This window comes from Zalophus californianus, chromosome 4 (genome assembly GCF_009762305.2).
Source record: "Zalophus californianus isolate mZalCal1 chromosome 4, mZalCal1.pri.v2, whole genome shotgun sequence".
Lineage (NCBI taxonomy): Eukaryota > Metazoa > Chordata > Mammalia > Carnivora > Otariidae > Zalophus > Zalophus californianus.
This window is the reverse complement of record NC_045598.1, coordinates 145,789,913-145,817,465: the sequence shown is the minus strand read 5'-3', so window position 1 is coordinate 145,817,465 and position 27,553 is coordinate 145,789,913. Positions and strand designations below refer to the sequence as shown.

Here is a 27,553-nt window from a genome sequence, read left to right as displayed (position 1 = left end):
TGAGTTATTTTGACAGTGGCGCCGCAGAGACACAGGCATTTCTACTTGCCCCAAATACCATTAAAAGCACGAGAGTTAATGCTTTCAATCACTTTCATTTTCTAAGAGAAATAATGGCCTTGGTTTGCTTAAATTTTTTTTTTTTTAAGATTTTATTTATTTGACAAAGAGAGACACAGCAAGAGCAGGAACACAAGCAGGGGGAGAGGGAGAGGGAGAAGCAGGCTTCCCGCCGAGCAGGGAGCTCAATGTGGAGCTAGATCCCAGCATCCTGGGACCATGACCTGAGCCGAAGGCAGACACTTAACGACTGAGCCACCCAGGCGCCCCTGGCCTTGGTTTGTTTAGACGTCCCTTCCACACAGCCCGCCAGGATGCAAACTGCCCTTGCGATGCGATTACCAGTGTGCCGCTCTTTCAGTACACAAATTAAGTGCTGAGCTCCCTCTAGTGACACAAGAGAGAGGCATTTAAGAACCTCGACAGTGTATATATTTCACAATGTGATCCAATTATCTTTAATTCCATTAAATTCAGTTACTTTCCACTCCACTTTATTTTATACAACAGAGATTTCTCGAGCTAGAAATTTCACTAAGAAAGTTATAAAACTATAATTTGAAAAGATCACTAAAAATGGAAATTATAATAAGGGAAAATGTTTCATGTGATTATAGCATAGTATAAAAAAGACAATACTCCAGCTCACTTTGTATAAGATGCCCCCTCTCCCTGCAACACCCCCCCCACACACACACCACCTCTATTCCAATATACTCACCTTGATGTCCAACCTTCCCTATTTGTCGGATAAGGATCGCCTTCATTTGCATGCTGAGTAAGATGAGGGTAGCTCCACGGATCTGGAGGGGATAACTGTTACCACTACAGGAAAAATAAAACAGAGATCACGAGGCGTCTCTTAGTGACGAATCATTAGGGCTATGTTTATGCCTTCTTCTTTTTTTAAGGAGATAAGAGTTTATTGACTCACTGCAAGGGAGAAGTCGGTAGGACAGCAAAGGAGAGACTGTCAGGAGGCGGTGGGAGGGGGCTGTAGTTGGTGGGGTGGATGGGGAAATAGGGAGGCATGGGTACCTATGGAATTTCCTTTTTTGGTTACCTGTGCCGGGTTATAAGTAACCCATTGGTCAGCTAGAGCCTAATGGCTATTTTGAGGTGGGTCGCCTAATGAACCTGTTTGCATTCAGCCTGATGGTCACTGTGGGCCCTTTTACCTTATTCAGGTTTCTGTTGCTCAAGCCCATTGCCTGAGTGGCCTCTACATCCCCCCGCCCCACAGATCGACAATGACAAATCTTTGGCATTTGGGCACAGGTCTCAGCTTCAGTAGCTGCTTCATGCTGGAAGGTGGGGGCTTCGGGGCCGAGTAGGTCGTGCTAGCCCTGCCGAAACTTGTCGGTCTGTCAAGGGTTCTGTCCGGTTTTAGACCATACCAGTGTGGTATTATATTAACGTGCTGATAATGCGATTTGAATGAAATTCCCTGGTGGCTAGGTCCATGGGATTTAGGAGAAGGGACCCTCTCATGGTATGGGCGGAATCCTTGTTGAATCATCATTCCTGTATGGAGTTGTCCGATTCACACAGAAGCATAGGAAGGTGTTTTGCTCGCAGATCAAGATGGCGGCTAGATTCGCAGGAACGAAGGAAGAGGAGAGACGGGAAAGAAGCAAGATGGCTGAGAGTCAGTCAGCATCAGGAAAGGGTCCCAAGTGAGTCCCTAAGGTGTGCAGATTTGCTTTGGATGAGCTGCAGACGGAGTTGGGGCGGGGCGGGGGGAGAGAAAAGGCATCCTTCCCCCTCCCAGGTACAGGCAGTGCAGCAGACCTTTAGACCACCTGGCGGAGCCGTCCTGGCCAGAGACCTCAGTTGTCTGAGGAGTACTAGGGTTAGACCCCCAAAGGGCCAAAAAGAAAAAGGAGAAGGAGAGAAGGATCCCTCTGAAGGGCAAGAGGGGAAATCCTTCACCCTTTTAGGAAAGGGTGGTCCAGCTGGTTCCCTCCGGGGTTTCAGATCCTCACCAAGGAGTAACCTCAGCCAGAGGTTATCGGTTCCCCAAGGAGTACTGGAGTCTGTCCACTGAGGGAAAGTCCCAAGAAATTCCTGGAGAATCCGGGGAAAACCCCAGGCCAGCAGAAATTCCCCGTGAGGGCCACCAAATGTGGGGCAACCTGCTTGGGTGGAGGCCAGCAGCACAGTGGTGAAAGAATTCACCCAAAGTAGAACAAGGTAGAGATATTCACTGAACACACTGCAAGGGCGCAGCCGGCACGATAGCGAAGGTGAGACTATCTGCCTGTTGATGCGTTTTAATGTGTTTTAAAAAGTCCAAAGAGACCAACATGGTACTGGTTGTTTTGATTTTCTAGACCAAAACAACTTATCAACTATTCTCAAAATTTGTATTCATAATTAAATATAAGAAAATTGCAAGCTAAAATCATGACTAGAACAGAAACAACTATTGGACACTTGCTGTTTACCTCCTATCATTCCCCTACCTTAGCACCAGAATGACATTTTAAAAAGCCCCATCTTCTCTTGTTACTGCCCTACTCACAGGGCCTGGAGGAGGAAGCAGTGCAGTGATAGGAGCTAACAACCTGGGTTCACACTGCCCAGGGTCATGTTCCGGTTCTGACCCCTGCCAGCTGGGAGATCTTGGGCAAGTTGCTTAACTGTGTCTGCAAAATGAGGATAAATAATAACAGTACCTACTTCGTAGGACTAAATAAGCTCCTGACACATAGCAAAACCCAAGCAGTATGATGTACTGTCCGATGAAGAAGGCAGAGGCCAGTTCCCGTGCTGGTTATTATACCTAGGTCTCTCATCACCAGGCTTTCTTAAATAAGGCTTTTCTATTTGAAGAATGAGGTTTGTTAGAGTCTCCTCAATAACAAAACAAAAGCCATGTTTGTTCCTCCCTCATCCTATTGACTCAATGGAGTCAGACTCTTTTGCACATGGCTAAAACTTTTGGACAGTCTTTCTGAGACTCACTTTTACAAACGTAACACCCCACTATTTTGAATATAAATTCTTTACTGTTTCAAATTGGTTTATTCACTGTGCTCAGACATAGCCTTATCTCTCCCGTACCCCTTCCTTCTCCCTCTCTCCCTCTCTCTCCTTCTATCCTCCATTCTTCCTTCCTAGATTGGCATGCACCCCAATCCTCTCTGTCACTATCCTTGAGGATTAGCTAAAATACCACTTCCTTGGCAGACGTTTAACTCAGGAAAATTATTGTGGAGTATAAAGTACACTATACGCATCTCTCAGTAACTAACTTAAAAATATTATAATGTACTTGTGTGATATTGGGGCACCTTAGGCAGGCCGTTCTCCTGGGTGGAGAAAGGGAAGATCCCAGCTCTGTCATCCTCATGGTTACTCCTGTTATGGAAGAGGACACCGGGCTCAGTGTTCACCAGAGGTTTCCTGGTTACTGTCAAAATATTTCCCAAGTCTCTGATTTTGCCAAAATTAATAGGCCCGGATACTTCTAAGATATGACACAAAGAATATCATAAGAATATGACACAAAGAAACTTATCCTCAGATTTAGGAAAATTTGGCATTTAAAATTAAGATTGGTAAAAATCACCAGTTTTGATTACCTGAAGACACAGGATAATTAATCCTCAAAACTTAACCTAAGAATGTACACATTTTAATTTTTCAAAATTATCATTTGTCATCATCATTTGTCAAAATAGTCATTTGTAATCTCATTTCATCTTTCCTACAAATTCACAAAAATTATTTTTCAAATGGGCCTTAAGTGACCAGGAATGAGAATAGGAGAAGCATATTTAACTCCTTTCTGAAGGTCCAAATGGGCCACTGAACAGAATCCTTTCATTAGGACTCCATGGGAATCACTATTTCCTTTGAATGGTCGGAGGCAGGTCTTATTCCAGAAACCCAGGGCTGGATTGGATGTCTCCACACCTTCCTGTGTGACTCTTTTTGCTATTATTCAACACCTCTCATCAAAGATAAGGAATATGGGCAGAGGAGGAAAGACATAGGAATGAAGAGAGACATGTTCAGATTCAGGACAATATAATACACATCAGAGGGGGTGGCAGCAAAGGACATTCTAAAAAGGAAAGAAAGGGGCACAATCAGCCATGTGCCCTCAAATCTGGGTGTGGTTTTCTGGGCATTGGGAAACCTCTGGGAAAGAGATGAGGGTTTTTCCATTACTGCAGGCTCTCTCCTGCTGCTCTTAGTGGAGGACTGATTCCAGGGAGAAAATAATCATGAAGTAATTATTAAGTAAAGGGAAAATACTCTTCAGAACAGTCAAGAATATATGAGTTCATACAGCTATTTGTCAAACCGTTAAACACCTATTATATCCAAGATTCTGGGGATACAATTATAAAGGACACAGCCCTGCTCTCAAGGGGATTACAGGTCAATGAGAGACAGCAAATAATAATAACAATAATAATAATAACCATGTATTAAATGCCTACTCTATGTGAAACTTGTTTACACTTGACATTACTTAATCTTCACACAATCCGATGATATGGTTAGTATTATTTTCACCTTATAGATATGGCAACTCAGGTACAGAAAGCTTACGTAACTTGTCTAGATCTCCACGGCTGGCAAATGACAAAACTGGAAATTTGAGCCCAGGGAGTGAAATACTAAAACCTTTGCCCTTAAGCTCTTATCTTCCCAAACAGTGCTTCATGGATTTCCTTGGGAAGCATTGTATGGAATAATTTCAGTGTGTCGGTGTTGTACAGGATCTGTGGATACCTGGGGTTGGATTCACCACAAAGATGGGGGCCAAATATAGTTATAAGGTAGTGGGGTAAGAGTTAGTAGAAGTCAACATGGGAACTCAGAGAAGGGATTGGTTAGAAAAAGCCTCCCGGAAGAGTCAATACCTGGCCTGAACCTGATAAATGAGTAGAGTAGAGATCAGACAGGCAAAGACAGTGAGTAAAGTGCCTAATGGGTGGAAGAAACTGGATGGTGAACACTTGAAAGAGCATGATTTTCTGAGTGAATGGAAGTAACCAATATAGTATGAAGCAGGGGCTCAGGTAAGGACTAGGAGAAGAGAGAAGAGAAACGAGAAAGCTGAATAAGCCAAGGCCAGATAATGAAGAGTCTCTTTATTTAATATTTTTACTGTTCTATTATTTCTGTAAAAGTGAAATGTGTTTATTTTTTGAAAAAATTCTGAGATTATAGGTATTTTCGCAATATATAGAAGTATAAAGAAAAAAGTAAAAATCAGCTGCACTCTCTCCATTCTGAGATGACAACTATTGGCATTTTATTGAACATCCAGTATCTTTCTATATGTATATAAACATATGGTTATTTGTGTGTAAATATATAAGTGGGATCATACCATGCATGTTGTTTTGTGACTTCCCACCATTATACGGCAATGACCAGAATCTTGGGCCTTTTTCTGAAGAGAATAAGTGAAGGAATTTCAACAAGAGGGTAACATAATCATATTTGTATATTATGAAAGAACACAACAGCATAGTATAGTGTAAATTTGAGGTAATATGGTGGCAGAAAGATCAAGGAACACAAGGAAGAAATGATGATGACAGGAACCAGGCAATGGTGGCGGGACAAACACAAGGGTTGGACTCAGGTGACAAGAGGTGGGCTCAGCGGCCTCTCTGACTGTGCAGACAAGGGCTGTCCAGTGGTGGGAAGTGAGGACTGAGAGAGAAATCTCCACTGATTTCTAGGTTGTTGGCTCTGGATTGGATGTGCAGGTATTAGCACCATTAACTAGCAGTTTGGGGTGCCTGTGGGATATCCAACTGAAAACAAGTAAGTATTCAAATACATAAATCTGGAGCTCAGGATAGAGATCAAAGCTGAAGATAGAATTCTGGACACCATCAGAGGTTAAAGCTAAGAGAATTAAAAACTGAACATGGGGACACCAAAATACACAGGCCAGGCAGAGGACTTTGAGTAGAGACTTTGTTTTGTTTAGTGTTGTAGCCTCAGAAGAGCCCTTAGGACATAGTAAGCTCAAAAATGTTTCTTGAATGAATAAATGAATAATAACATACATTCTATTTGTATTTCAATACAAAAGCCTTCTTACTGTGGCCATCGAGTAACGAGATCACAACTTGCACATCCATTTTCTTATCTTTCCAGTTATTGATGGCGCATAACAAACCATCCCAAACTTAGTGGCACAGAAAACTACTTTGTCATATGTCCACAGATTCTGTGGGTCAGGGATTTGAAAAGGTACCGAAAGTTGATGTGGGATAATAGAAAAAAAAAAATATATATATATATATATGTCTCTGCCTCTAGTTCCTGGCATAGAGCTCCTAAAACCTTTGTAATTCCTTCAATGATAACAACACTAGGAGCATTTCTGATAGTTGTCTTTCACCCTGTCCCAGACAAGGCTTCTAAAATCTTGTAAGTTCCTAAGTGATAAGAACATGGGGAGCATCTTTTGTTCTAATGAGGTAGCTCTGGATGGGCTCCTGAATGGGGGCCAGTCACCAGAAAGATCAAGCCATTATTAAAACCTTGGAATTTTCAGCCCTGTCCCCTATCCTCCAGAGAAGGGAAAGGGACTGGACTTGGGATTTATAATTGATCATGCCTACATGAGGAAACCTCCATAAAATTCCTATAGGAGGGGGTTCAGGGAACTTCCATTTTGGTGAACACATCCACACTGGGAGGGTGATACATCTCTCACTCCATAGAGACAGCAGCTCCTGTGCTCAGGACTTTTTCAGACCTCTCCCTAAGCGTCTCTCCATCTGGCTGTTCATCTGCATCCTTTATCATATCCTTTAATAAACTGGTAAATATAAGTGTTTCCCTGAGTTCTGTGAGCTGCTCTAGCAAATTAATTGGCCCCAATAAGGGGGGGATTGTTGGAACCTCTGATCTATAGATTGTTGCTTGGAAGTACGGGTGTTAACCGGAGCTTGTAACTGGTATCGGAAGTGTGTGTGTGTGTGTGTGTGTGTGTGTGTGTGTGTGTGTGGAGGGGGTGGGGGCAGTTTGTGGGACTGAGCCTTTAACCTGTGGAATCTGGGGTACCTGGGTGGCTCAGATGGTTAGGCGTCTGCCTTCAGCTCAGGTCATGAGCCCAGGGTCCTGGGATCGAGTCCCGCATCGGGCTCCCTGCTCAGCAGGGAGCCTGCTTCTCCTTCTGCTTCTCTCTCTCTCTCTCTCTGTCTCTCATGAATAAAAAAAAAAAAAAAAAAAAAAACAAACCAAAAACCTATGGAAGCTGATGTTATCTCCAAGTAGATAGTGTCAGAATTGAATTAAATTTAAGACACCCAGTTTGTGTCACAGAGAATTGCTTGGTGTGAGGAAAAACCTCCACATATTTGGTGACCAGAAGTGAAGTGTTCTCTGCGTTAAAGGAAAGACACAGGGAAGAAACACATCTTAGGAAAGAACTGGGTTTTACCCTACGCAGAAGGAGGAAACCCGACTTTTTCCTAAACAGATGGCTTATCTCTTCTTCCCAATGTGTGAGACCTCAGCTGGGAAGATAGGAAGGCTGGGATGACTTGATGCCCACAGCTAGAATCATCTGAAAGCTTGTTCCCTCATGTCTGGCAGTTCATGCTGGCTCTCTACTGAGACCTCAACTGGAGCTGTCCATGTAACATCTTGGCTCTTAAGATCAAGTGTCCCAAGAGAACCAGGCAGGAGCTATATTGCCTTTTAAGACCTAGCCTAGAAAGTCCTAGGGTGGCACTTCTGCCATAGTAACAAACCCACTCAGATTCCAGAGGAGGGAACATAAACCCTACCTCTCAATGGGTGGAGTGTCAAAAGTCACAGTCACATTGTAAATAGAGCATGTGAGGTAAGAGATATTGTTGTGGCCATCTTTGCAAAATACAATCTACCACAACTCTTCTGTTCCTATTTGTCCATTACTAGAGCCTTTTTCTTAGGGTTCTCTTGTCAGCCGCGCCACAATGTTGACAACATTAAGTCAGCAATCAGCTAAAACCCCTAGATTGTTTCCAAATGAACAGAGAAGCTAGCTATTCCCCTTTCATCTCATACATACTTTTAAACAGAGGCTCTGTGATAATTAATATTAAATTTAATTATCATTTCATAAATATTTATTGAGAATCTGTCATTCACTAAATATCCTATAGACAATGGGGAGAGGCTGAATGCAATAAAGCAAAAATGGTTTCTTAAGAAGTTTACAATCTGGAGGGAAATATAAATAAATTAGGGATTTTTAAAATAGGTGATACAAACTTCTATTAGCTTGTTGAATTGTCAGTCACTGGTAGGATATAACTTGTTTTCAGGGTATTGTGTCATGAAACAATTTAACGGCCTGCTAGATTCTGGACAGACACACCATGCCACTGGTATTCCCCGATCTACCAGTCTGATGACCTCGTAAGAAAGGAAATGAAGCAATTGAGACAACTTGTGCTTCATGAGTTCATGCTGACTTGGAGTGATCACTGCTTCCCTTTTTCTCCTCATTTTCTTATTTTAAATATTTGAATAATCTTAAACATCTTCCTAAATGTTTAGTAGCTCTCTGTACTTAATTTTTTTATAGACTCAGAACCCTCTAGAATCTCTCTGAAGATATCAAACATGTTTATTTTAGCATTTTATTCTGTGTCCTATATTGTGTTTTCCCAGGGGTTATTTCTGCTTGTTGGGTTCAGCGCTTTTCTTCTCATATTCTTGGTTGTTTGGTCATATTTGTAAGTGAGATCTCAATTTGAATATTATTGATGGCTGGAGAGAGTAAGAATTCTTGTTTTCCTGGCCGGAAGCTCAAGTTTAGAGTAAATCAGCTCTGACTCAGTGGTTGTGGGCTTTCCTTTAAGATGTGAGTATTGTCTGTTTTAAGGATATGTGGCTTGGGGCACCTGAGGCTCAGTCAGTTAAGCGGCTGGCTCTTGATGTCAGCTCAGGTCATGATCTCAGGGTGTGGGACCAAGCCTCGTGTCCAGCTCTGTGCTCAGTGGGGAGTCTGCTTGAGGTTCTCTCTCCCTCTGCCCCTCCCCCACCTCTTTCTCTCTCAAATAAATAAATAAATCTTAAAAGAAGAAAGGATATGCGACTCTCCTTTGCCTGTAACAAGGTCCTAATTCTCTGGACTTGATGTTCATTTTGAGAGAATTTCACATGAAAAGTGACTATATATAGCCTGAGGCATATATCAGAATCAGTTTAGGAGGAATAAGGACCAACTTTTCCTTAACTAGTTAGCCACCCCCAGCCCAGGGCTCACTTCTTCCAGCTAGCTTCTGCTTGTTTTCATTGTAAGGCTTTTGTAGAATTCTGCTGGGAAAACTTGTATTTTTTTAATTAAGTTCTTAATTTTAATTCCAGTATGGTTAACATATGGTATTATTTTAGTTTCAGGTATACAAAATAGTGATTCAAAAATTCTATACATTACTCAGGGCTCATCATGATAACTGTGCTCTTCAATCCCCATCACTTATTTCACCCATCCCCCACCCATCTCCCTTCTGGTAACCATCAATTTGTTCTCTAAAGTTAAGAGTCTGTTCCTTGGTTTGTCTCACTCTCTTTTTTTTTTCCCCTTTGCTCATTTGTTTTGTTTCTTAAATTCCACATATGAATGAAATCATATTGTATTTATCTTTCTCTGACTGACTTATTTTGCTTAGCATTATACTCTAGCTCCATCCATGTTGTTGCTAATGGCAAGATTTCACTCTTTTTTATTGCTAAATAATATTCCATTGTACATATATACCACTTCTTCTTTATCCATTCATCTATTGATGGACACTTGGGCTGCTTCCATACTTTGGCTACTGTAAACAATGCTGCAATAAACATAGGGGAGCATGTCTCCCTTTGAATTAGTGTTTTTGTATTTTGGGAGTTAATATAGGTATCATAGGGTAGTTCTATTTCTTTCTTTCTTTCTTTTTAAGATTTTATTTATTTATTTGACAGAGAGAGCACAAGCTGGGGGAGGAGCAGAGGGAGAGGGGGAAGCAAGCTCTCCAGTGAGCAGGGAACCCAATGAGGGGCTCGATCCCAGGACCCTGGGATCACGACCTGAGCTGAAGGCAGACGCCTAGCCAACTGAGCCACCCAGGCGCCCCAAGGTAGTTCTATTTCTAACTTTCTGAGGAAACTCCATACTATTTTCCAGAGTGGCTACACCAATTTGCATTCCCACCTGAGGGTTCCTTTTTCTCCACATCCTCGCCAACACTTGTTGATTCTTGTAGTTTTGATTTTAGCCATTCTGACAGGTGTGAGGTGATATCTCATTGTAGTTTTGATTTGCATTTCCCTGTTGCTCATTAATGTTGAGCATTTTTTCATGTGTCTGTTGGCCACCTGCACGTGTCTTTGGAGAAATATCTGTTCTTGTCTTCTGCCCATTTTTTAATTGGATTATTATTATTATTATTATTGACGTTGAATTGTGTATACATTTGGGTGTTGAGCTCTTTATAGCTTTTGGATACTAACCCTTTCTTGGATATGTCATTTGCAAATATCTTCTCTCATTCAGGAGGTTGCCTTTAATTTTGTTGATTGTTTCCTTTGCTGTGCAGAAGCTTTTTATCTTGATGTAGCCCCAATAATTTATTTTTGCTTTTATTTCCCTTGTCTCAGGAGACATATCTAGAAAAATGTTGCTATGGTCAATGCCAGAGAAATTACTGCCTGTGTTCTCTTCTAGGATTTTTATGGTTTCAGGTGTCACATTTAGGTTTTTAAGGGAAAACTTGTATTTTTAAAGTTCTCTTTCATGGTCTGGATTTGTGGGTTACTAGCTCTGTTTCATTTCAGCATCTATATATTCCAGAAATTTCTTACTGTTCTGGTTGACTATTAGTAACCGCCTTCTGAACTAAAACTTAGATTTATTTTGATTTAATTTTACTCTTCTGACATTTCTTTGGGACTTGGGAAGAGAGGTAAGTGCATGTGTTTAGTCTGCCAGCTTTGGCAGGAAGCCATCGACCCCCTTCTGTGGTAACAGATCCTTAGAAAGTTCTACTGGGAATCACAGCAACCTCTCTCCGCATGTGGTTTCTAAGAAGAGATAATTTTTTTCTTTGTTCTTAAATTAGGGCATATCTATATCCACTTCTCTTGCATCCCAACCATTCTTTGCAGTTTTTCAAAGGTTACTGACAGCAGTCCTTTGCTGACACTGACAACTCCTTTCAGTGCTTTGCAAACTATTTCACTTGAACATTGAAAATAGCTAAATCATCTTATCATTCCTCACCTGTCAGATGGACTTCACTTCCCTGTTAAATGTGTTTGGTTTATCTTTCCAAGTATTTGGAACTCTTCTTTTTCTTTTTTTTTTTTTTAAGATTTTATTTATTTATTTGCCAGAGAGAGAGAGAGAGGGAGAGCACAAGCAGGGGGAGTGGCAGGCAGAGGGAGAAGCAGGCTCCCTGCTGAGCAAGGAGCCCGATGTGGGACTGAATCCCAGGACCCTGAGATCATGACCCGAGCCGAAGGCAGACGCCCAACCATCTGAGCCACCCAGGCGCCCCTATTTGGAACTTTTCATTGAATATCTTTTTGATAGGAAAGAAGAAAGTCAGATGGAAGTAGTGTATTCTACTTTTTTTTTTTAATCTGTTGGACATTACGTCACCATCAGTAAAGATAAGGAATCACTTTTGCCTTTATTATCTCTCAACTTTCTTTTTCTTTTCTTTTTTCTTTTTTCCCCCTCTTTTCAAGTCTAACCTCATTTAAAGCTTCAGCATTGCTGGCATTATTCAAAGGGGTCTGACCACAACTCTCAATTTGCTTTTGATTTCATACCTCCGCTACTGTTTTTTGTACCTGTCCTTTTAAAGTCTGAGTGTTTGAAAGAACTCCATGCACAGTGTTAGGAGCTCAGAAGCATTGAGGTCGAGGGAGAAACTAAACATGAGAGAATAAGGAGTGAATCATTGGTGATGAAACACTGGCAGCACGAATAGTGAATTCTGAAGAACTTACTGGTGAAGTATCTCCCATGTAACGGCTCCCAGCCACGGAAGTGGAGCCCACCAGTCACCTCTGATCTGTGTTGTAGTAACTCTTTTCCACGAGAAGACATGTCTGAATCATCTAGACGGGCAGACTTTTCACCTAATTAGGTACACAGTGTTTTACAGATTACAAAGCTCTTTCATGTATGCTATTGTACCTCAATTTCCTTGCCGTTCTCATAACAATTCTTTGAACAGAAGGAGGAAGCTAGCAGCTAGGGAAGAACTGGCTATTTTCAGGCACAGAGGAAGGCGCTGGGAACCTGCAGTAAGCACCCTCTTTCCCTGGCCTTTTTCTATGACCCCTCCTTCCTCTCTTTGAAACTCTTTCCTCGGCTTGATTAATCTAATGCTCTCTTGATTTTCCTCTTACCTTTCTGGTCCTTCTCAATCTCTTTTGCTGGTTCTACTTCCTTTCATGCATTAAAACTTGTAATCCTTTTGAAAAGGCAAAAGCTTGCAACATCTAAAATGATATTTTTTATGTAACTTATTTAACTCAGAATGTTATTTTTGCTGTGTGAGAAATATTTCAGTTTTAGGTTATTCGAAACAAAAGATGGAATTGGAAAGAAAAGAAAAGCAGCCAAAAGCCTGGTAGGTTAAAAATGTGCTGAGATAGTCCCTCACAATTTGAAAATAGAAGTGGTTTCTTAACAAATGGCAGAAATACTCTGGTATTTAAAAGCTGCTTAAACCTATTTCTAATTGTATTTAAAAACATTTTTGCTACATTAAATTAGTGAATACAATTCAGAATAATAATAACCATTTGTAAACAAAACTAGGAAGTCTAATTGGAAATGCTAAGAACTACCTGGATATGTGCAAAGAGTAGACCATTATCTCCCTGCCAAGTCTGTATGTCCATGTTATTATTGGCATAAAGGGGTCAGATCTGACAGATCTAATATCTGTATATATATTAACTCTTTTTAAATTTCATCTGAAGTGAATTGTATTATTTACCTTCTATGGGCCACTTAGCTAGTGTGGTTAACTTTTTAGAGTGTTTTGGGGCGATGGGAGATAGGAGCAGAGATGTGGGGGGGCGGTTGGGGGAAAGGGGTGGGCAGGCAGTAGTTGTAGCTATGACCAAGAAGGCTTCTCAAATCTTGATCAGTTCTTTAAAAAAGTATGTTATTTTTTCATCAGGAAGAGGGAAAACAGTATAAATAATTTAGGGAACCCTACATCAATATTTTAAAAAGAATTAGAACACATCCTTCTAACTGTAATTGGGTCTGTTTTTATAATTAAAAATTACAACTTTTTTTTCTCATTATGAAAGCAATCCATATTCATTCAATTTAGAAAATACAGACAAGCATTGGAAGAAATCACACCTGTGATCCCACCACCCAGAGATATACTTTGTATATCCTTCTATTCATTTTGTACCAAATGGTATCATAGTATACATCCCATTTGTAACTTGTTTCTTTCACAGAGCAGTATTGTTACTATCCTTTGATAAGAATATCTAAATCTGAATCTAAATCTATCAATGTCTAAAACATAAAATTGGTAATTGTCAAAACTCTAGTTCCATTACCATGGGACTAATGAAACTTAACTTTCAAGGCCATTCATATACCCTGGCACAGGCTACAAGTGTGTTCACATAGTCATAACATGCTTTCATAAAATTTGCAGAAATAAGATATTAAATTTTTTTTTTCCTTAAAGAGAGCCCTCCCAAATTTTATAAGCATCAGATCTAAGAAAACCTGTATCTCTCCCTGGCAGTGAACCCTTTCCCTTCCCACTTCCATTCATTCAGCAAATATTTCTGAATATTTATTATGGGCTACACGCTGTTCTAGGTACTTGGGACACATCAATGAACAAAACTGAAAAAGACCCTTGCTTTCCTGCAGCTTACTCTGCAGTGAGGAGAGGTAGACAGTAAGCTTAAGTAAGTAAATTATGCTGTATGCTACAAAGTGGTAAGTGCTGTGGAAAAACAGTAAGGAGGATAAAGGAGATTAAGGATTTGGCAAAGAGAGGAGGTCTGGTTCAAAAGGATGGGTTAAGCCTCATAGACAAGAACACAGTTGTGCCAAGGCATGGAGCCCATTTTTTTCAAGAACATTTATACATCCTTCTAATTACATTAGCTTTACAAGAAACTTGTGAGTTCTTCCTAATGAAAAACTACTTTCAAGCTGTATAACTTTATAGGCTATTTGCATATAAATCCTGAAATTCTTTGCCTGCTATAGATAAAAGTTAGTGTTTTACAGCTAGTTAATGTTTTTTTAAATATATATATATTTTTTAAGATTTTATTTATTTATTCATGAGAGACAGAGGGAGAGAGAGAGAGAAGCAGAGGGAGAAGCAGGCTCCCAAGGAGCAGGGAGCCTGATGCGGGACTCGATCCCAGGACCCTGGGATCATGACCTGAGCCGAAGGCAGTTAGTTAATGTGATGAATAAAATAGCATTAAGGTGTCAAGAGATACAAACTTCCAGTCATAAAATAAATAAATCATGGGGATGTAATATACATCATGATGACTGTAGTCAATAATATTGGATTGCTTATTACATACTTTTATATAGTGACAAGGGAGATTAGAAGTATTGTAATTATTGCAGTGTATACAAATTTTGAATCATTATGTTGTACACCTGAAACTAATATAATGTTGTATGTCAATTATACCTCAATAAGAAAAAAAGAATACCCCAAATTTTAAAGCTTTATCTCTAACCAGAATTAAATATATATAAACTTTTATCTTTAACCAGGATTAAATACATTAACTACATATGTGCCTATGAACATATACACATACATGGTTTAAAATTTTGTTTTAAATATAGTTTTGCTTGGTAACAACTTAATGGTCCTACCAACATGAAAATAATAGATTTTAAATGGAAATTAGAGAAACAGCTGTCCTGAGTTCTTGACCCTCTCACAATGATTTACAAGAAATTATATAATCTTGATTTTAAAAATCACAATTTAAGACTTGTCTAGCACATGCAACCCACAGTAGAATCTGATACTTCTTACAACTGTAAAGGTCCACGTCTGAACAATACAGAAGTTCCCAAATTGAAAGGCCATTGCTATACACTGTGAAAACAAACATACACTGTGAAAACAAAACACTCTCATCAACATGATGCAACTTCTACTAAACCTAAAATTTGATGGCAATTTTGAATAATCCTATTTTTAAAAGGTATATATTTATGTGTAGATTATACATTAAAAGCCTGCAATAATATGCAGCAAAATGTTAACAAGAACTCATTTTTGTGCTTATTGGTAGTGAGCTTACTTTGTGATCAATTACACCTTTGAACTTTTCCACAATGTGCATGCATTACTTGAATAAAAATATAATTTTTTATGTTATCCATGCTTCCATATTTCACCTTCTCTTTTTCTAATGCAATCTCAGATATAATCCTCACTCCTGAATGCCATCGAAAAGTCTCAGGTAAATGTCTTTCTCCCAGCTTCCTGGTGACACTTTTGAGCAACTGTTCTCCTATCACTTAACAACCTCTCCCCAGACCACACCACTTTCAGTTCTCAGCCAACTGTGACCTTGAGTAAAAAAGGCAAGCAGAAAGACACAGGATAACCCATTCTATTTCTCCTTCCACTGAGACACGCGGCCTCAATCAACTGTATCTGCTCTTTGTTTCTGCGCCTCCCAGTGGAGCTTTCTGTCTTCCTGATCCAGTAGGACAACCCAAACTGATGTCTTCATAAAAGAGCCCAAAGCAGGCATTTTTTTTTCTTTCTAGAGGATAAATTTGGACTTATGAATTCTTGTAAGATGCAATATTTCCTAATCTCTAATGTTAGACATTTTAGGCAACTTTGAAGAGTGAGTAAAGCCTGTGAATTAAAAGATAGTGCCATAGTCACATCACTGGACAAAGACAGGCCTAGAATTCAGACTCCAATTCTAGTGCTCATTCCTCTAAACCAGAATGCCATGGATGTGAAGCCTAATTGAAGAACAATCTCCATGATGTACTCTTGGTTTACTTAGAGAAGGAAATGTGACAAAGCACCTGTCATTCATTTCTGTTTAAATGTTCAAGTTCCTCATCTTAAAGAATTTGCTGTATAACAGCTGGATGATTCATGAAGATTGTTTAGAATGTTTTTTAAAAAATGCACCGGAGATTGTCATAAAAATTTCTACTTTTCCTCATAGCCTTTTTATTTTCTCATCTTTCTCTTTCTGCTCATATATACATGCAAGTTTTTCTCTTTCTACTGTCTGCACAGAAGGAGGATATGTTGAGAGCAAGTTCAAAGAGATACCTAAGTGGAAAGTTTCACAACTGGTATAAATCAAGAATAGATCAGTGAAGTGGAAACCAGTGGAGCAATGTTATTATTGTTTATCTTCAGGAAGCATTGGCAAAAAATACCTGACTCTGTGAGATGAAACTGTGAGCCACTAAATAAGCAATACTTCTGTGGGAGCTGGACTTCCGTTAACTTGTTTACTTTATTAATGTGAAACTACTTATGAATTTTGTTAATGAACTCCTTAAGATCATTAGTGTATATCCTTGATATAGGTATGCATCTTTGTTTTAGTAAGAACTTGTAAAGCACAGAGCAAGTTGTTACATTTTCACTTTGAATATAAGAAGTAGCCCACACTTCCCTGCTGAATCACTATTGACATCTATAAACAAGACTAATAGATATCAAAATAATAAATGATTAGCCCTGTGAATAGGCATGTGGAAATTATTTCTTGTTTTTCCGCATTCTGGTTGTTAACCAGAGTTTGCTTACCTGTAAAATCACAACTAAAATGTGTATTCTGTTTCATGGGATAAAAATAATGTTTCAGGCACACAGTATCTTGGGTTAACTCTCACAATGCTTCTGTTAGAAAAGCAAGATCATCCCCATTTTTACTAATGAATAAAGTCATTCCCTGGGAGGATAAGCAAGTAGTAGAAAAATAATTCAAACTTATCATCCTGACACCACACTACAGGCTTTTTCTGCAATGCTTTCTTCCTTCCCTCCTTTTCAAAGTGTTGTGTCCTTCCTCACAGCACTTCTCATTCCCAATTTTGAGGCAAAGCATTTATACAAATACATTGATAGACACTTGCTTGCTCATGATGGGTTATTTCCAGTGTCTTCTTTTGAGTACCCCCGAAGTTGAGGGAAAAAGGCTGCTTCTGATCAGCGTTTTCTATGTTATATGGCCTTTCCTCTCCCTCTAATCTAAAGGAACTCCACAAACATATTTATAGCACTGAAGGTCATTCTTTCTTTTCTTCACCTGTTTCTCCTTTCTCCTTCCCATTCTCTCTTCCGGTATTGGAGAAGCTCTGGAGAGCACATTCTTACAGATACACTATTTTTTTTTTTAATATGAACTATTTCTTTAAATTAATTGTAAAAAGCACATGATGTAAAATTTACCTTCTGAACTATTTTTAAGTGTACAGCACTTTTATTATGTTCACACTGTTGTGTAACAGATCTCTAGAAGCTTTATCTTGCAAATCTGAAGCCCTGTATCCATTGAACAACCCCCCATTTCACCCTCCCAACCCAGTCCCTGGTAACTACCCTTCTACTTTCTGTTTTCATGATTTTGACTACTCTAGACATCTCATATATGTGAGATCATACAATACTAGTTCTTTTGTGACTGGCTTATTTCACTTAACATAATAATCTCAAGATTCATCTGTGTTGCAGCATGTGAGAGAATTTCCTTCTTTCTAAAGGCCGTATAATAGTCCATTGTATATATTTACTACATTTTCTTTATCTATTCATCTATCAGTGGGCATTTGACTCCTTCCACCTCTTGGCTATTATGAATAATGCCGCAATGAACATGGGTGTATAAATATCATTTTGGGATCCTGCTTTAAGTTCTTTTAGATGTATAGCCAGAAGTAGGATTGGTGGATCATGTGGCAATTCTAATATTTCATTTTTTGGGGACCCTCCCTACTAGGTCCTACATCTTTGCCAGCACTTGCTATTTTCTATTTTTTTTTTTTTTGATAGTGGCCATTCTAATGGCTCATTGTGATTTGTTTCCCATTTCTCTAGTGATTAGTAAGTATGCACTATTTTTTTTAATTTAAAATGTTTTGTTTTTATAATTGAGTACATACTATGTGCTAGGTATGCTGTTAAGTGCTTTGCATGTAGTAGCTCGTTACTTTTAACAACCATCCTGTGGCTTAGCGGTATCCTTACTTTGTGTATGAGGAAACTAAGAATCAGAGTTTGAGTAATTCCCCTAAGGACAGAGAACTGTTAAATGGTGAAGTCAGAATTCCAAAACCAGGTCTGATACCAAAGCTCACATTGCTAACAGCTGAGTTATCTCCCTGCTTTTTGCTTTAGCCATTATTCCCTAAGCCAGTGCTTGGTGATGAACAGAGTTCTATATAAAGGAAAGGGAAAGTAACATTTGTTAAGTGCCTGATTTGTTCTAGACACTGCTAAACGCTGTCAGATGTGTATGTGTGAGTGTGTTTTAGAGGGAAGTGAAAGAGGGAAGTCCTAGCATTTTACACAACAAGCTTTTATTCCATTTGCATTGGTGTCACAGAATGCAATGGAAAGAACGCTGAGTTTGTATTCCTTACCATAGCCTTTGTAAATTTGAAGATCATTTTTTACTGATAAATGTACTCTCAAGAAATATGCAGAAATTCAAGATAAATTCCAAATCCAATTAAGGAGTTGATTTTATCACCTAGAGAAGGAATATCACCAGGAAGAGTGTACACAAGCAATAAACTACAGGAAAGAAGAGTCTTTTTTTAATTATTTTATTTATTTATTTTTAAGAGCGAGAGAGAGAGAGAGAGAGAGCATACAAGTGGGGGGGAAGGTAGAGGGAGAAGCAGGCTCCCCACTGAGCAGGGAGCCTGATGTGGGACTTGATCCTAAGACCCTGGGATCATGACCTGAGCTGAAAGCAGATGCTTAACCCACTGAGCCACCCAGGGGCCCAGGGAAGAAGAGTCTTAACTATGGATAAAAGGAAACAAAAATATATGTTCTAAAATATATGAGTATATAATATAAACAAAAATATCCTTTCTAACACTTGTTCTTTATTTCACCAGCTCTCTTTTCCTGGTGTAAGGTGCCTACAACTGTTGCTGTATTGTCTCCCCTGTTCTACTCCACCTCATGGTTTCCCCTCATGTTAGAAATAAAAACAGTGGGTCAAGAATTATAGAATTAATTTTGTTAACATAGGGACAAATTCAGAGTTGTTTATGACATTTGAGAGACCCTAAGCCCAAGAAATTTGAGTCACAGGAATACATGACTCTTGACTGCCTATGGTAACCCCCTAGTACTGAAATCTTTAGCCCAACTTTCATTTGGTCATGAAAAGTGTCAAGTTTTTTTTTTTTTTTTTTTTTTTTTTTTTTTTTAAGAAGGAAACATGGGGGTAGGGGCGGAGGGAGAGGAAGAAACAGAATCTTAAGCAGGCTCCATGCCCAGTGCAGAGCCCCATACAGGGCTTAGTCTCACAACCCTGACATCATGACCTGAGCCGAAACTGAGTCAGATGCTTCACTGACTAAGCTCCCCAGGAGCCTCCAGCCTTTAAGTTTTCTACTCTGGAAAACCTTACCCAGAAAAATCCTTTAAAATAATCTCATTTCTCCTGATCATGAACACTCCTCAGCTTACTCACCCTCATGACAGTGATTCATTCATTTATCCAACAGATGATTGCCAAATCTTCTAGATGCTGAGGATAGAGTACTGTCTAAGAGACAAGATTCCTGTTTCCACAGAACTTCTATAAGATTTTTTCTCCTATAACAATTCTATGATTGTTGGAGAAAGCAGATAATACAAAGCAAATGGACAGTTTAGGTTTAATCAATACTATGGGATTATATGTAAAACAGGGAGATGGGGCAGAGACAGTCTTGGGTAGTGGGTTGGGGAATGATGGCTTCTATCTCAGGGTGCTAATGAAAGACTTCTCAAAGCATTTGAAATAAGACCTGAAAGTTGAGGGATAAGCAGGCCAGCATTACTTACTGTTTCTGGAAGCCTTCCTATCTTCAGACTCTACATCTTGTTTATCTTGGCTCAGTTTCTGGCCCAGGGTCTTAGGTGCCTCATAGAGCAGGAAGCTTTAAGGTGCTGTTCTCCCTTTGGCCTCAGCAAGACATAGGCCCTTCACATTCCTTATCTTAAAGCTGGGTGGAGATCTCAACATTCTCAAGTAAATGAATATAGAAAACGAGGGGGACAAGCAAGGAATTCTTGACAATAACAGTTTCTATAAGATGGACATCAGATTTACTTACTTTGAAGAGAAGAGCAGGGACCAGTATGAACTACTCCACATGGATCATGGTTAAACTGCAGGGAAGGTGCCCTTCTGTTGGGTCCACATAAAAGAGCCTGAAAAATGGGTGTGAAGAATGAGAGGTGTTGGCTGTAATCAGTTAGATGCTCTGCAAACACAGCAATTGATATTTCTAATGTAAATATGCGGGGCAAGAAAAAGAGAAATTCAGATGGCACATAGAATGAGATACTTTTTTTTTTTCTGAAAAATCAAAGACCACACAGGAACCAGATAGTATAACTGGACATCCCCTTGTACTTGCTTTTTTTTAGTTGCTTATTAGGAGTGAGAAAAAGGATGGAAAAAGAGCAGATAGGACCAAGTACTGCCCACTAAGATTTAGTGCAACCGTTAAATAAGACAACCAAGAGAAAATGAAAAATGGGAGCCAAATCCTATCTTGCACTGGACAGAAGCAGACCTCAGTCATTACTAGCAAGAGGAGGCAGGGTGAGGTGGAAAAGCCATTAGGACTGGAGTCAGAAATGTGAGTCCTGAGCTCTAATGATTACTGATAGGACCTTGGATCTGTTAGGTCACTTTGAATGAGCTGGTTTACTCAACTTGAAGATAAGGATAATGATACCATTGTTAGCAACAATTTCACAGGTTTGTTATAGCAAATGAGATAAGATTAGCAAAACTAATTTGTTATTATCATTTCAATAAAAATAGGCGAGACTTGAATGATGGTGGGAACTGCTCCATCCTTCCTACTCACCATCCCAAATTAGAAATGTTTTCCCAAAAATCTCCTTCCAGCACACCTACACCCTAATCTCCTCTTCTCTCTTTGAAATTACTTTACTGAGCAGCTGTCTGATGGCCCACCATTATTCTAGCCAGCTGTAGGGCAGCTAAGGTGGCCAACCAAGGGATCTGATTTTAAGTACACTGGGTAAGCGGGTGTGTATTAGCATTGATTTTTTACCGCTTGTTTTGTTGTGTTCATCATTTGGCTCTTCTCCCAGTGGTTTCATTCATTCCGCACTTCTCCACATTTGTACTTTGTTTTGCAATTATCCTAACTGACAACTATTTGCAGTATGTGATGTTACTAAACAGTTTTCATGCAAACCCTGCTTTTCCACATCCTGGAAAAGATTGACTCTTTTTTAGATTCCATTTAAAATGGGCCGCATTTATGCATTAACTAGTGAAAGACAAACATGACAAAACAGAATCTCTATTTTAACATTTGAAATCCCTGAAATAGGTTTATGGTTAAAAACAAGACCAAGAAATAATCAAAAGGCTTGGCTGTTGTTCACTAGTGACACTAAACATAAGAAGTTATTGATTTCCCTTAGCTGAGCTTTGAAAACACAAACAACCCACAGTACAATTTGATTTTCCTACCTGGATGCTTTAATGATTGATGAGTTCAGTTCACTGACACAAGCCCTAAACCAAGTTCAGAGACACAAGCCCTAAGCCACTAACACAAGCCCTAAGCCACTGACACAAGCCCTATGGGAATGAATCTCTGAACTTGGCTTAGGGCCTTATTACCAAATGTCTGGGGGCAGGGAGGGAATAAGAAAAGAAAGTTATTAGTAAAAAGAAAACTCATTATGGGGAGTCTAGTTTATTTTTAGCACTAATCTCAGGATTTAGAGATTTGGAATGAAATGGACTCAATACTGGTTAAGAAACTGATGATGCCTATGGTTCATGTAGAGAAGTATCAATGACCTGTAAGTTAGCCAATTAAAACCTAAAAGAAAAATAGAATCCACATCATACATGTTTACAAACATTTCTCTAGATTCAGTTCCCCTCAATTATCTAATGCTGAATTTATAAAGGCACACTAGGCCAAACTCTCATGTCAGGTCACCAATACGGTGACATAAACATGGCTGGAAAATTCCTGTCTCAACTCTGGTGATTACCTTGGCTATAAGCAGATTTGGCGGGGAAATCCTATGCCTGTTTTTGTGGGTCTACACTAAGTTGCCATAGAGAACCACCCCTCATGGTGCTGCCTGGTATGCATAATGTGGTCTTTAGATGATAACTGTGACTGTAATGAGTGTTTCTTACTGAAGTTAGTGCAACAATAAGAACAGTGAAGAGTGAAACTTGATTGCTCTGCCAAGCTTTGTGGTAAGACTTACATGTATTAGCTCATTTAATTCTCACAATGTTCCCATGTTATTATTTTCCTCATTTTTTTCCAACAAGGGATCTGGCACGGAGAGGTGTAAATTGCTCGTATTTTCCTCTTATGAAAAACTTCTCAATGGAGGCAAAGAGCTGTGGATCCTTTCCAACTTCACTAGTTAAGGGAGAAGGCATAAGCAGGATGACATCATAAGCCACATAGGTCAGCAAGTAATGGTCACAAATAATGGTCAAAGGATGGTCACAATGGGGACAGATACAGAAATAGCCGCTGGTAGATTCCTCAGAAGAAAAATTAAAGGACATTTTACTGTTTGAACATTTGAAAAAGAAACCAAAAATACAAGCATTTGCATCGAAATGGAAGATTTTCTTATGGGCAAAGGTGATGACTCTCCTCAGAGTTTAGAGTAGTTTCGCCAAGACATCTTTTCTCTCTTTCTCTCTAATCTATTAAGAAACTGTCATCCTGAAATAAACAAACTGGTATGATCTTTGTTTTGAAAAAGTCAATTATATTCACTTTCTACAAGCATATAGCTACATAACAGTCATGAAGCTTCCCATCAGAGAAAGTACCTTCCCCTATCCTAGCTAGGTGACAAAAGAAGACACTCTGAGGCATTAGCAGTGTGGCAGGCAGATTTTGTCCCCTTCAGTCTAAACCCAATGTCATGCCTGTGAATATGTTGCATCGATAGCAAAAGGAAATTAAGGTTACAGATGGAATTAAGGGTGCCAACCAGATGACTTGAAGATCAAGAGGTTACCTTGTATCATTTGGAGGAGAGGCAGGAGAGACTGAAATTTTCAGACGGCTTCTCCTCATCCTTGCTGGCTTTGAACATGGAAGAAATGAACCACGAGCCAAGAAGTGTAGGCAGCCCCTAGAAGCTGGGAACAACTCGGGGTGCCTGGGTGGCTCAGTTGGTTAAGCGTCTGACTCTTGATTTTGGCTCAGGTTATGATCTCAGGGTCCTGGGATCAGGCTCCATGCTCAGTATGGAGTCTGCTTTCCTTCTCCTTCTGTTCTTCCCCCTGCTTGTGCTCTGTCTCTTAGATGAATAAATAAAATCTTTAAAGAAGAAGAAGAAGAAGAAGAAGAAGAAGAAGAAGAAGAAGAAGAAGAAGAAGAAGCAGAAGCAGAAGCAGAAGCAGCAGCAGCAGCAGCAGCAGCTGGGAACAAATCTCAGAGGACAGTAGCATGAAATGGGGACCTCAGACCTACAAGTGCAAGGAACAGAATTCTGGCAATAACTTATAAGAGCAAGGAAATGGATTTGCTTCTAGAGTCTCTAAAAAGGAATGCAGCCTTGCCTACACCTAGATTTTAGCCCTGCGAGCTCTGTATCTGGTGTCTTACACACAAACATATAATAAAATGCATACATACATAAAATAATGAAGTCTACTTTCTGCCATAGTGTACTATGCCAAATGCAGTGCTACATATATCAATGTGGTCATATCTTTTAAAAAGTATGTTAAGAGACAACCAGAAGCTGCAAATAGGTATGTATAAGGTAGTGCTATTTATGAAATGACACTACTGTGGATATATTCATATGTTGTAAGATTTTTTAAAAAATGCATGGGGTGATTTGTGTTTACATCGGACAGTTATTTATTCTGGGAAGGAAAAGGTGGTGGTGATGAGAGGAATGGAGCTTTGGTTCTCTTTATATTGTTTTGTTTCTTTAAAAAGAAGTCTGAAACAAATACAGCACTTAGAATGTGTGGGATATGGAATCCTTGTTATATTCTGTACATTTGAGATATTTCATAATTTGAAAAGGAGCAAGTTTTCTGGGAGGAACTAACATATTTAAGGAATGACCAATTGGAAGAGATGGCAGAAGGTCAGAGAAGTGGTCCTTGTCATGTCCACGGAGGCATGTCTTGGGTGAAAAGTACTCAAGTCTAAAGCCTTGATTATGATATCTCTGTTGGGGACATAACCAGACACCCCTTATTCTGTCTTCTTTTGTTTATCATTTATGTTTCAGCACAGATCTCACTAGTGCAAGAAAACATGTTTTTCACAAAATCATAGAAGCCCAACAACAGTTCTATTTCTCATCCTTAGTGAATAAAATGGCATTGCATTCTGATTTTATTTATCAGTACCACTCTGATGGATGGATCCATTCTCAGCTTAATGCCAAGGCCCCTAATGGCCATTAGGTAACATAGGTTGGTTCCGATGATTTTTATGAAACTGAAGGCGGAACGTGAAGTTTGGTAAGGGAACGTCAGAGCACCTGCCAGGTGTCTTGGGAAACAGCCAACTGGTCTTCTCTTGACTATCCTGTCAGTGCAACTTGTGTCTGTTTTTTTCTAATTTTCACATCATGTTTGGCACAGATTTTCCAGCTCTGAGGCCTATTTTTAGTAGACGTGTACAGTTTGGATAGTTGTTTTGGTTTTGGTTTTCTCCTTTTATCCCTGATCTGATCTCCTTAAAGGCAAAAATGCTTTTTTTTTTCCTCTCTGAGAGGAAAATACATGCTTGTTGAAAGATAATTTTGTGAAGGTTTTGACTTCATTTGAGGTATTACTGGAGCTTCCTTGGATCGGCTAATTTTCATGGCTTAAAAGTACATTAGTAATACATAAAACAAATACTATAACCAGAAGGTTTTTAAAAAGTAGATATCTTACAAAAATAGCAAGCTCATAAGAAAAGGTATATTTATCACACGATGGTCTTAATGTTGACTTTAGATCCATAAGTACCAATTCTAAATGCTCTACACTTCATGCAATTTTTGGTACTGATATGTCCTTAGGAATTTCACCTGAGAGCCACTCATTTAGTGGCTCAGAAAATTGAAAATTGGCATATTTCAGTAATTTTCTCAAATGGCTCCACACTGCTAGAGTCGAATTGCAACCTAAGTGTCCTGACTTGATATTCGAGTGCCTTTTCCATGGTCTGTTACTATGGTGGTTTTATATATATATATCTAAGATTTTGAAGACTTGAATTTAAGATGGGATGTGGTTCCTCAAGGACAGGGGAATGTCCTGTCGGTCTTTGTTTAGCTAATGCTTAGCGTTGTGCCAGGGCCAGAGCCAGCATTTGTCAAATGAAAGGTTTCATGAGTGTCTTTCATGGATAACCTTGGGAAATCACTTTATCTTCCCAAGTCTCACTTCCTGATCTGTAAAGTGGGAATAAAACTCACCTTATTTATTCCACAGGATGTTTTTTAAATATATATTTGTTTGCTTATTAAAATTTTTATGGTTTTCCAAAGTGATAACTTTACTATGATATACATAATTACCATTTTGAAAAATATATATTTACATACAATGAAAAATATATATACACTGTTTCATTTGATATATTGATAAGTTAATATTTTAAAGCTTTATATGTATCAATTATTGTGTATTTATATACCTGTATATAGCTAAATACAAACATATAAAAGTGTATTGTCAAATCTTTTACTGCAAACTATTACAGGAATGAACAAAAGGATAAAGGATTATAATTAGAGCTTGGGTCTTTTTTTTCTTTTCCGTAAAATGACTAAGTTATTTTATGCCTGAAATAGTAGAAATTCCTTTTAATCACAAACAACTGTTAGTGCTTTTTGACATTCTCTCAAATCATGTTTTCAAAGATCCCTTGCTTTTAAAAAAATTGTTTCTAAAAAACAATTGTTTCTAATAAACATTGTTGTTTATTGCTGTGTATTTTGATAATGTTGCCTGTAAACATTTCTTATCTTTAAATATTTATGACATATTTTGTCTTCTTAAAAAATATTCTTGATTTTGCCTATCCCAAATTCAGACTCTGCAGTCAAAATTAAAAACAAAACAAAACAAAACAACTGTTAAGATGTCTTTTATGAATAAACAACATTTAGATTTCCTAAAATGGCCGTTAGGTAACATAGGTTGGTTTTGATGATTAAATGAGATATTATGCTGAAAAGCTATTGAAAAATGTAAAAGCTAGATAGATTTACTTTTTTATGGTCAGAACATTTAATAGTGGCTACATTTGAAACTTGGTGACACAACTTGGAACCTACTAAACAGTCTAGCTTAGACTCTGAGAACTATATTGTAGGTTGATATTTATGTAATATAGTAGTTCATATTTGCTTAACTACTTCATGGGTATTTTTATTCGTTTGTTTATTTAGCTTTTGGTCTTACTTTTAAAAACAAAGTAGCCATTCTTAGTTATAACTAAGATGAGTGTCAAGATCTTTACATACATGAAGATATCCTGAACTCTGCTTTCCTAGTTAACACTCCTGCAGTGAATAAATATTATAGTTCCTATAGAAAGAAGGAACACAGTACGTGAAACACAGCATTATGCTGCTTACATCACAGGCACAGCCGCTCACAAGAATCAGTGTTCAGGAAGGACTCTTAATAGGATAAAAGTCCATTGTTTAAAAAACAAAAATCGCACACTTTCCATTTGATAAACAGTTTTATATAGTGTTTTAAGAATTTATCTACTTTCATTTTCCCTACCCTTCTACAACCCATGAGTAAAGTGGCTTGGGGTGCCTGAATGGCTCAGTAGGTTAAGCATCTGACTCTTGATATCACCCCAGGTCTTGATCTCAGGGTTGTGAGTTCAAGTCCCACATTGGGCTCCATGCTGGGTGTGGAGTCTACTAAAAAACATAAATAAATACAAAAAATAAAGTGGCCTGATGAGTTTGGAAAATGATCCTAAAGTAGAATTTGGTCGCAATGCCTCACTGCATCTCACCAGGATCCTCTTCCGCTTATGTGGGGAACACTGGTACCTGTTGCAGCATCTCAAGGAGGACACTCACATAGGACACCGCTCTTACTTTCTTGTCCTCAGATCTTTCCTTATGCTGTTTTCTACACATGGAATGCTCTACTGTACATGCCCTTATATTGTCAAAATCCAGTCTTTCAAAGTCTATCTTGAGAGTCATCTTCTCTAAGAAACTTCTTCTGATCCCCAATGCAAATGTGA

At 38.9% G+C, this 27,553-nt stretch overlaps 1 long non-coding RNA gene across 1 annotated transcript; it reads right to left on the bottom strand.

Moving 5' to 3' along the window:
• Nucleotides 1–275: 275 nt before the first annotated feature.
• Nucleotides 276–23,592, bottom strand: LOC113925072. The gene is made up of 4 exons (XR_003520908.2): nucleotides 23,334–23,592; nucleotides 20,393–20,489; nucleotides 782–885; nucleotides 276–447 (listed from the first exon to the last, which is right to left on the bottom strand). It is a non-coding gene; the product is annotated as an uncharacterized LOC113925072 (long non-coding RNA).
• Nucleotides 23,593–27,553: the final 3,961 nt, after the last annotated feature.